This window comes from Papaver somniferum, unplaced genomic scaffold (assembly GCF_003573695.1).
Source record: "Papaver somniferum cultivar HN1 unplaced genomic scaffold, ASM357369v1 unplaced-scaffold_137, whole genome shotgun sequence".
NCBI classification, from domain to species: Eukaryota; Viridiplantae; Streptophyta; class Magnoliopsida; order Ranunculales; family Papaveraceae; genus Papaver; species Papaver somniferum.
The window spans coordinates 3,611,459-3,623,089 of record NW_020622934.1 but is presented as its reverse complement, the minus strand read 5'-3'; the positions used below and the strand labels follow the sequence as shown (position 1 = coordinate 3,623,089).

At 35.4% G+C, this 11,631-nt stretch overlaps 2 long non-coding RNA genes across 2 annotated transcripts; both read left to right on the top strand.

Moving 5' to 3' along the window:
- Window positions 1-3,303: 3,303 nt before the first annotated feature.
- LOC113334478 lies at window positions 3,304-5,677 on the top strand. Its single transcript, XR_003352831.1, has 6 exons — window positions 3,304-3,830; window positions 4,213-4,272; window positions 4,359-4,613; window positions 4,806-4,856; window positions 5,008-5,153; window positions 5,393-5,677. It is a non-coding gene; the product is annotated as an uncharacterized LOC113334478 (long non-coding RNA).
- Window positions 5,678-10,338: 4,661 nt separating this feature from the next.
- On the top strand, window positions 10,339-11,308 carry LOC113334479. Its single transcript, XR_003352832.1, has 3 exons — window positions 10,339-10,432; window positions 10,684-10,792; window positions 10,969-11,308. It is a non-coding gene; the product is annotated as an uncharacterized LOC113334479 (long non-coding RNA).
- Window positions 11,309-11,631: the final 323 nt, after the last annotated feature.

Here is an 11,631-nt window from a genome sequence, read left to right as displayed (position 1 = left end):
TGTATCCAATGTATCGACATAAATTAATCTCAAGGACAATTACGAACAAAGAGACAATTTTACTCGATTTTATTCAATATAAGAGAATCTTACGGAGTGTGTCAAGCAGCAAAAACACAAAAGTGTGATCACAAGTTGATCAATAATGCGAGAAAAATTCAAAGATTTTGTTCTATTTTACATATATAAAAACATAATAGATTTAACTTATGAGCATATATGAAATATTAGCTCGATTCACGAGAACGTAAAAGCACAAATATTTCATAAGACTTTTGCAATAATTAAACCAATAATGATTACATACTGCAAGTTCATCTTCCAACAACTCTAGAATTTAAAAAAATAAATCTAAAAACATGCAAGATGAAAAACGTAATCACAATCTTTGCTGTACCAAACCCTAGTTATCCTTCTCAAGAATAAATTCTCAAAAGAAGTTTCCTAGATAAGAAAAAAAAAACTAGATTTTTCCAGACTCTTCATTGGTATTAAGACCCTTGAATTTGTCATCAACTGTATCCACGAGCTCTTCAGAGAAAATATCCTCATTGAGAAGTTCACGAGCATGAGATTTCATGAGAACAAGGTCAGCAGAAACCTTTTTCAACTCAGTCTTTAACATGTATTAAATTTTTAGTGTTTTAACAAGTTCTAGTTTTGCTTCTTCAAATTGATTAAGAAAATCATAAATAACATCAGAAGAGATCATCTCTTCTAGTTCAACATCTGGATGATCATAAGAAAAGTAGCAATTCACATCAGGCGGAATTTCGGATGAATCAACAGCTTTGTAATCGACCAGAGTTCTCTTCTTTCCTCTTGTTTTAATACCATCGCGATTAAGAGATTTCTCCATGCATTCAAGGATTCGTGACACATGATACATGCTTGGTTGCGGAACCTTGGATGAGAATTCCTCAATCACAAGTCAAAGTATTTAAAAGAGTTTGTTTAGAGAATTTTTCTGGGATGTCGCTGGGTTCGTGACTATCTAAACATTAGGGTTTTCGTACGGTCATGAATAAGTACATGAACTTTCTCATGGTATGGGACTGGACGTCATTATATTTTTTGGACACATTTTGTGAGTAGAGAAAACAATTTCAAAGAGCACGTAATAATAATTTTCTTAATACTGTAATTTTTCTTATTTTTCTATGACAACTATTCTTCTTGGAAGACTAATGCATTCTTAGATCAACAACCATGAGTTTAGAGCACAAGAGACTTAATGTTTATACAAAGATCTTTATCAGAGAATGTTTTTCCTCGTTGGAGCTGGCTCTTACAAGAATTATCATTCGTGTCTGATTAAGATTGTCACAAAGAATATGAAGAGGTTGCAATATGAAAAAATTATAGCTCATCAAATATTCATACTACTTAGAGTAAATAGTACACCTGTCAAGCAGTAATCCTTATCCGGCAGGATTTTTCCTGGATAAGGTCCCGAAACTTGTGTCTAGTTTGCACAAGGGTGAGCCATATGCTCGCCACAGGAATTATGCTTTCATTTGCTCTTTTTTTTTTTTTTTTTACTTTTTTCTAAGAAAACCCTTTTGGAACGTGAAAAACGATCATAGAAATTATGTCATCAAAATAAGAGATACGATTAGAACCCTTACCTGAGATTGCTTATCTTGAAGAAAAAGATAGTTTATCAATAAGATCCTTATAGCTTGTAATGATGAAATTCAAGTTAGCTTGTTGAGTTGTTTTATCAACAAAATCCTCAGCCCTTTTAGAAGGTGTATACGAAACCTTTCGAACCCATATTTGTGATGGTTTCACCAAGTTCTTCTTAAAACAGATTTTGTATACTACCCTTTTGGTTTGTTCGAATATTCGTGGAATATGAAGTACTGACATTCCTAGAAGCATATTTGCTTGAATGTGGTCTCACTTCAAGAGGTTTAGACATCCGAGTATCAGTAACACCTTTCAGAATTAAATCCAAGGTGTTTTGAAGACGGTCAAACTGATAGTTTTCCAACCTCGGTTTACACTTTCTTTGAACATGTTCTTTAGTGTTGCAATAGAAGCACACTTTCTGAGTTTCAAAGAAATCAGAACAGGTAGTTTTAATAACTCCATTTTGTAAAGAACTTTTCCTCCTTGGAGACACAGTTTTATCTTGGTCAAAGAATTTTAACTGATCATCTCCTATCAAAGCAATAGTACTTTGTTTATTAGTTTCTGACTGCGATTTTTTTAGTGCATCATGAACATAATTTTCTCTTAATTTTTCTAACTCATCGCCTTGTTCAGAAGTTGTTATCATGGTAGTTTCTTTGGATTCACTATCGCAACTTAGAGCAGTGTTCTTACTCGTTGGTTGAACGATCTCCAAGGAATCATCTGCAAGAGACATCCTTGTTTTGGAATCATATTTAGAAATAATACCAATAAGAGTATTGACTTTGTGTCTCAGCCGAATGACCTAAAAATTCTGAAATTCTATTCGCTTGAAAATTTCAGAGCTTTCCATGGCTGCTTCCCGTTCTACTTCTGAGTCAGACTCATCTGTAAAACAATAGGAATGACACTTATCAACATCTAACTATTTTATGGAAACACGGTGTTCGTCTCTAAGAGAGTTTGACAAATCAGACTCTTCTAAGGGATCCATAGAAACAATTACTTTCGATGCAACATTTATCTGAGATTTTTACTTATGTCCATATAGTCAGTCTGCTTCAAACACAGACTTATTAGGTCTTAATGTGTTTGCATGCTCTGCTACCAATTAAAAATACTAGGGGTACCAAAATATACCACCAACTTTTTCGTAGGCAATCTATATGGACAAACTCAACACAACTCCGAGAGTTAAAACTCAATCAAGGAAAGTGTTTAGAGTTATATCTCTATATCTCTTACGATTAGAATTGAAAACGCTGGGGTATAACAACCACACCCAATATTTCGTTCGACAATCCGTATGGACTAAAATCCAATATAATTCCGAAAGCACAACTTAAAAGTGAGACTCAATCAAAAAATATATCAAAGAGCTTTATCTATTTCTCAATATACACCAAATCCAGGATTTTGCAACGTTAGGTTTTTTAGGTTTCCAACGGATATTTATGTTGCTGAATTTTATCCGTTGCATATCATATAACATACGTTGCACTTAATCCTGAATATTAAAAAAAAAAGTTGGATTAAAGGATACGCTTGTCTTTATTAATATAGTTGAGGGTTTAAGCGTATATTACCACCTAATTATTATCCATATTCTTTTAGTTTCTTAATTCTTTCTCACAGAAAATTATCTTCTTCTCCTCTCTCTTTTTTCTATTTTCTTCCCCTTCTAAACCTAAGCCGCTACTCTGAAAACCAGGTTCTTTTAGTTTCTTATTATCAAGGGTTTATTATCCATATATTTTTAGTTTCTTATTTTCTTCCTAAATCGAATTGAAAACCAGGTTCTGAGAAATCAAAATCCATCTCTCCTGAACCCTAACCTGGTAAATCTAAACCCTCATCTCTCCAAAATGCTATCTTGTTTTCTTGTTTTTACTCTTCAAAACCCAAATCGAGATTTTCAAATTCAACACAAGTTTTCAGAAATCAAAAATTTATCTCTCCTAAATTCGAATCTCATCAATCGAAACCCTTAGAAATATGTTAGATCCGAGATTTGTGGTTTTTCTCATGGTTAGAAAGTTCGAATGGAGGATTTTAGATCTGAGAATTGTAAAAATGGTGGTTCATCGTTATCAAAGATTTGGAGTTGACGATCCTGAATTACAAAGAAATAAAAGAGTTGCTAGTTTTAAAGTTTATGCTGCTTAGGGAAAGATGAAAGGGTCTTTCAGAAGGTACTATAGTCCGTCCATTATTTGATTTATTCGATGTGTATGTGTGTGTATGGTGTTCAATTTTTTTTCTGTACCGTTAAATGATTCTGTAAGGTGTGCAGGGTAAAATTTTTGTAGTCATAGATCCATTACGTTTTCAGATTTGTTTTTATTTTTTTCCTTCTTATTATTTTTAAGTCCTTATGAAAAAATCCTGATTGTTTCTTAATCAAGAGATAATTTCAATTCTTAGCTTTTTATAAATGAGGGCATTTATATAATACGTTTCTTAGGTTTAATGATTTTATTTTACTTAGGGTTCTCTTCTTTTATGTAATCTAGAAGCTTAATATCAAGGGATTCCGTTGGCGGTTAACCATGTGAAATACATCCTTATATACAGGATTGCATAGGAGGATGGTCTGAAAGCTTCTCCTCTCGGCATAGTCACATATAATGCAAGGTACGTTTCTTATTCCAACTGGACATTACCTTAGCTGCGACAAAGGCTCATTGTTGACTGAATTTTTCTTTCTGTTAATTCACAAGTGTGCGCTACAGTGATGAGTACAACACTGGGATTGAGTACACCTGTAGATGAGCGTGATACTAGCTAACAATGCATGGTTAGGCGGGCGGGGGAAAGCTAATGGTGTCACATATGAGTCACTACTTACGCAGTTTATGTACACCACCTGGAGATTGAATGATTGTTCCATTTGCTCCGCCATACGATCCACATGGAGGATACCCCGTGCCTCCACTAGCAATGACTGCATCAGCCCCTCTACCACCACATGATGGGTATGCACCTGTCCCACATATCAATTTTTCAGAAGCTATGTTTCTCTTTTGCTAAACTATAATTTCTAGTAGCATTGAAGCTCCATTAGGAAGTGGTAGTATCAATTATTCGCTCTCGCTTGCATCGAAAAGTTTCTGTTATTTACCTCTAAATAGAATCTGAAAATTGTCATTTACTTTTGATGCCTACAGTTTGCCAGTTTTCTTTGTTCAAATTGATTGCGTATTCGCGTATAACACAAGGTGAAGTTCTTAATCTCAGCTACACTCTTATATGTTAATCATTTGAATAAAACAATTAGACACAAATTTAGTTGCAATAAGATTATTTTTTTAGCCCCCTATCATGAAATGCTGGTTCCGCCACTGATTATGAATGTTTTTTGCTTTTTAGGATGATGGCGAAGAATACAAATTTTGGGGAGAAGGCATTGGAACCACAAGTTTTTATTGAGTAGAAATGTAATCGAGAACTGAGACCACTTTATCAGAAAAGAAATGAGATTGTCCAAACAATTTCCAACTTCTAGTTATTAGCGGGTAGTAGTTTAACCATCCTCCCTTGTTCGAAGAGTTTGTTTTTCACATATGCAATTCATGTTTTCAATCATTGACAGTTACTATCTTCCCAAACTGGAGTACACATGCATATTAAATTCTTTCTTTGCTACTCCTTGGTGACCACTTACTAACAATGCTTAATACTTCCAATTCTTGTTTTGCTTAACCTGTCCGATTTTTATTGTTTTCTAATCAAACTAGTTTTGTATGGTGTGCAGTTCTTTCTCCATTCCTTTAAAGAGCAATTACAGCAGCACGTTCGTGTTCATGCAATGGCGTGTTGGCAGCTTGAGTAATATCTCCAAAGTCTATCAGGTATCTTGTAGTTTTCTATAAGATCCGTTTCAAGTATTTCTTCTTGTAGTTTTCCTGAGATACATCAGCGAAGACCGTATTCTCCCTTGTTCTGCTAGTATATAAAATTAGTAGTTACACGAATATTCAAGATCTGCATCTTTAAGGGTAGCTGCTCATATGAAAAAACTTAAAATTTATTTCAATAATTTCTTCTCATTCTGTTTCCTACTGTAGTGGTCTTCACTACAATTGGATCATCAGTGGTAGTAGGGATATCTAAGGATAGAGATGATTTAGGATAGATAGAGGATAATAAAGGATTAGGAGAAGAATTAGACGAATTACAGGGATAAGAATAAGAAGACATTATAGACAAGGAAGTTGCGAAGCAATTAGAGAAGATGATAGAGTTTTAAATTATTCAATGCTTCTCACAAATACAACTCTTCTGGCTCATAAAGCCGAATTACTCCTCTCAACATACAAGTACCTAAACTACCTTCGGATAACAATAAATGACCATGTATATCCTAACCCAGGTATATGACAAATACCCGCTCCTTCAAATCATGAAAAATAAGAACTAAGCTCGTCTAAGGAGAGGCATTGTTGTTGTGGCTGCATCGTATAACTAGTAGCAAACGTGAATGTGACCCTGATAGACATTGAGCCGAAACTCACAACCCATTGATAGAACGGAAGGGCCCAATCCTGGTCATGGTTCCATTGCAGTAACAATTAACATAAAAAACGTCAGTGCAATCGACTGTATAAGCCCCCTTGAATTATCTTCTTCATTACGAGTTGAGGCTTGAACATGAATCTGTTTAGTTCCATGAAACAACCCTGCATGTGTAGGGGTTGTTGTCGCAAACATATTCCCATTGTTAAGAGGGTTACTACTTCACTGCAGGCAAGCAACTCGAACTCCTTATCTACAGCTTGACCCATGTGTAAGATTGCTTTGACAACAACTTTGAGTTTGGCCATAATGATCCTGGTGGGACAAACGAAGTCTAAAATTTTTAACACCCAATATAGAACTTCACTCCCTTGTACTAGTATGTTGCTCTCCGCAGTAGTGATCTTTAGTAGCTTGGGTTTTAAAATTTGAGTGTACAACTCATACCATTTGTTTTTCCCACTATTAGTCTTTACAAGCATCTCCCTGCTTTCCTTTCTTCTTTTGTGGAATCCCACTCCTCTATAATATCTTCTTTTTCGAATTAGCAAAACTAATAACTGGCTGTAGACAGGTTTGTGGTGTTGAGCATCAACCCAGTTGAGAATGCCTATTAGAGTATAATTAAGAAATACCTTATTCATAGTGAAAGCACACCTCAGAACTGAAACTTCCAACTGAGTCTTTATTACACCGCGTTGTTCATTCCTTTCCCCACTATCATTAACCTGCCAAGAACCCATACAGAAGACTTCACAACCCTTAACCTGTATCGATATCTTTTTAGTTCTCATAATTCTTTCACTGAACACCACGCCTCTATAATGCTTCTTGTCTCGTAACAGCAACCCAAACACTTTACAGGCACAAGGAAGGTGTTCTCGAGCAGTAACTAAAGTGAGAAGACCCACTACAGCCCATGGATTTCCACTCTCCTTGATTTCCACCACTCTTACAATGAATTCTTTCCGGCCTAAACACCAAGTGTTATCGTCACAGCATATAGAGTTAGGTACTCTAAGTCGTAACTCGGTGACAATTAGTACAAACCCACTGCCATTCCACTTACTCCATAAACAAGAATATAACAAGGTGGATTCAAGCTCAAATAAGAAACCCAAAAGGTTATACTTCTTTTGCCTTGTCCCTTGAATACTCAATTTAGTCTAGAGACCAATAACTAGCTGCAACATTTCTTCAAAGAACTTGCAAACAACCTGACTGTCACCAGTTTTCACCAACACAAACACATCTGAATGCTCCCATAGGTATTTTGAACAATACCTATGTGATAGAATTATCTCGTAAATAAATTTGACAGCATAAGCATCCATGAAATATCTCAGCTTGGGAACCTCACAACCACAATAACTCAGCAATTGATTTCTCTTTGCTTTTGTCTTCACATAATCACCATTCTGAGGCTGTAACATGTGATTCTCATCGCAATTGACACTCCAACCATTACCTCCATAAACAATAGAGCTAAGTAACTCGATGAAAATCCATTTGTAACCACTACCAATTCTCATACTCCTTGAACCGAAGGAAAACAACATTAACTCATATTCTGTTAAGAAGGCCAAAATATTGAGTTGTCTAATGGTTACCTTCCAAGCCTCTTTCATTTCTGCAGGGAGACTAATATCTCTAAAAAGCATTTGATAGAAAAGTTATAGCACATTAAGAGACCAAACAAGAACGGTATCCCATGAAGTAATGATATTAACATACAATTCATAAGCATTAGCAAAATAATTATACCCTTTAACACCATCTAACACCTTGCCAGGATCGTATATCCAACGAGCAAAATTGATAATAACAAGCAGATCTTCATCAACTATCAATGCGTAACTCATAAGTTAAAAGATTAAACAGCTCCACCACCATACAGACACCAAGCTTCTCTCTCAGAAATTTTACCAAATAACACCTAGGCAATATTAGTAAAACCACCATTAGATGACATACAAGCAACTGTTTCACTATTCAACACATCTGGTTGACACCCATATTTCCTAATTATCTCAAGAACACAATTGCCATTGTATTTGGCCATTAATATTGAACATACATATAGTGAAAACGAGCAGGAAGTAGTTGTATCAAACCTGAATTCATATGGACCAACTAAATAGGAATACCTCTTAATGAGTTTGAATTCATTTACCTCAGCATTTGTAACCCTTCCAACTTGATAATTCAAACATTATTAAGAGAATTATGTTCAGAAACGAAGGGTTTACCCTCTTGATAATCTAGAAAATTCAATTTCTCCTTGTTCCTGAATTTCATTAGTAGCAGTCCATCAGTTACAGAGAGAACAACTTTAAAACTAGATTAAAATTTACCTTCATCTGTTGCACTTGGAGTTGAAAATTTTTGAATTGATTCTCTTACTGAACTTAAATCTCCTGAGTCAAGTGAAATTGATTTCAATTTGATGTCAACTTCGTTCTCGGTTATCTTCAACTCCGATTCACTAGATCTGTGAGAGTAATTTGTTGTTGCGGTAGAATCTAAAACTCTAGCTCCCACTAAATCATATCTATCTTTGGTAATTGACTCCAATTCCTCAATATCAGTTTCTACCTGCGAGTCAATAGCTACGCCACCGATCTCATCGTTGAAACTTGGTGTTGAGATGTCCCGGTGATAGCTTTTCCATGTAGCCCAAAATAATTCAGTAAAATCACCACAAAAAGCTTTAATAAACTCCGAACTGTTGTGATTTTCCATCAGTAACTTGTGAAGACAATCTTGTTTTGTTGAAATTTCTGCTTCTACTTGTGAAACTTTAGATGTTGCAGCGGCCATCATAAGGAGAATCGACCACTCTGATACCACTTGTAGTGGTCTTCACGACAATTGGATCATCAGTGGTAGTAGGGATCTCTAAGGATAGAAATGATTTGGGATATATAGAGGATAATAGAGGATTAGGAGAAGAATTAGACGAATTATAAGGATAAGAAGAACAAGACATTGTAGACAAGGAAGTTGCAAAAGCAATTAGAGAAGATGATAGATTTTTACATTATCCAATGCTACTCACAAATACAGCTCTTCTGGCTAATATAGCCGGATTACTCCTCTCAACATACGAGTACCTAAACTACCCTTCAGATAACAATAAACGACCATGTATATCCTAACCCAGGTACATGACAAATACCCACTCCTCCAAATCATCCTTGTCCTCAAAGATGAAAAATAAGAACTGAGCTCGGGTAAGGAGAGGCACTGTTGCTATGGTTGCATCGTACAACTAGTAGCGAACGTGAATGTATCCCTGATAAACATTGAGCCGAAATTCACAACCCATTGATCTTTTACAATAGAACGACAGAGCCCAAGCCTGGTCATGGTTCTATTGCAGTAACAATTAACATCAAAAACGGTAGTGCAACCGACTGTATAAGCCCCCTTGAACTATCTTCTTCATTACGAGTTGAGGCTTGAACACGAATCTTCATGTTTAGTTCCATGAAACAACCCTGCATGTGTAGGGGTTGTTGTCGCAAATATATTCCCACTGTTAAGAGGGTAACTACTTCACTGCAGACAAGCAACTCGAACCCCGTATCTATAACTTGACCCATGCGTAAGATTGCTTTGACAACAACTTTGAGTTTGGCCATAATGATCCTGATGGGACAAACGAAGTCTAAGAATTTTAACACCGAATACATAACTTATACTCTTTTGTACTAGTATGTTGCGCTCTGCAGTAGTGATCTTTAGTAGCTTGGGTTTCTAAAATTTGAGTTTACAACTCATACCATCTGTTTTTCCCACTATTAGTCTTTACAAGCATCTCCCTTCTCTGATACCACTTGTAGTGGTCTTCACTAAAATTGGATCATCAGTGGTACTAGAGATCTCTAAGGATAGAGATGATTTGGGATAGATTGAGGATAACAGAGGATTAAGAGAAGAATAGACGAATTATAAGGATAAGAATAAGAAGAAGACATTGTAAACAAGGAAGTTGCAGAAGCAATTAGAGAAGATGATAGAGTTTTACGTTATTCAATGCTTCTCACAAATACAGCTCTTCTGGCTAATATAGCCGGATTACTCCTCTCAAGATACGAGTACCTAAATTACCCTTCAGATAACAATAAACGACCATGTATATCCTAACCCAGGTACATGACACCTACATTCATTTCAGCACGTTTAAGATGGAGCAGGAAGAATACAGCAAGGAAAAATTTACCGGAGCAACATTGAGTTCATTGACAAATAAAATGTCTTAGATTTGACTGAAAAGGTACTTCTCCTTTATATTAACAATTCCTAGGTGGATGTCTCAGAAATCAAAATCCATTTTAACTTTTATGACCATGCTTCTTTTTTCCTGTCGTTATGTGGGAATTCTCCATGTTGTGAATCGTCGTGTTCACCTAATACACCACCCGCGCCAGTTACTTCAATCTTTATTGTAATGTTCTTCTATTTGAAGCATAAATTATTATACACTAGTTAACCTCTTACCTTATACTAGTGTACTTACATTTGCAGAAACCAAAATAAATCAATTACTTTATTTGCTGGACATCAATGATTATGTGCCAGTTCTTGTTCTAAAGTAGGCAACATATATGTGCATCCGGGTTGGATAGTTTTTCTGGTATTTTACTAAGCAATCAATCTTAAGAATTTAATGTTTTTTTCTAGGTTGTTCGAGTGGATGCCGCACTGATAATTCACCGTTACTTCTGTTAAATTACGTTCTCATATCATGTTGTTCATTTTGCATTCCGTGCTTGTAATTTTGCTTTGATGGAATATTAATACAAATTTCAGATGGCAGGAGCGAACAATTTAATTGTTGGATGTCTTCCGAATCTCCAAGCATCAATCTCGCGTCACGTTGTTCAACCTGTTTCCGCTCTCTCATCATCCTACTGTAAGATTCTGGTTAAGAAGGATTCAAAGAGGTAGTTGTTTATGAAGCTTAGTAATGTTAGTGATGGATCATTACATCATGTCCGTTCTGCCAAGTGCAGAAAAAGAACTAGGTTTGCTACTAATGAATCCCTGCTTTAATACCTTGTTCGGGATAAAATTTCACGTGCAAGTTCATATTGTTGTAGAAGTTTTAAGGATGACTGATTGTCTTATCCAATAAGGGTAATAATATATTTGTAATAATGGAAATTCATAAATACCAATACAGATTCTGTAAATCCTTTTTTTTATTCTGATAATGTATTTTGCAACGTATATACGTGTTGCTTAAATTATTTTATAGATTGCATTAAATCGAATTAAATCAACGGAATGAAGCAACGTTTCATACGTTGCTTTAATTAATTTAAGCAACGTTTATAAACGTTACCTAAAATTTATGACGCTGTGTGGTAAGCGTTGCTTAAATTGTTAGCACCATTTATAAACGTGGTAAATTCGTGTTTTTGGTATAGTACAATCAGTAAATCAACTAGATAGAAATCCGTGAGATTGATT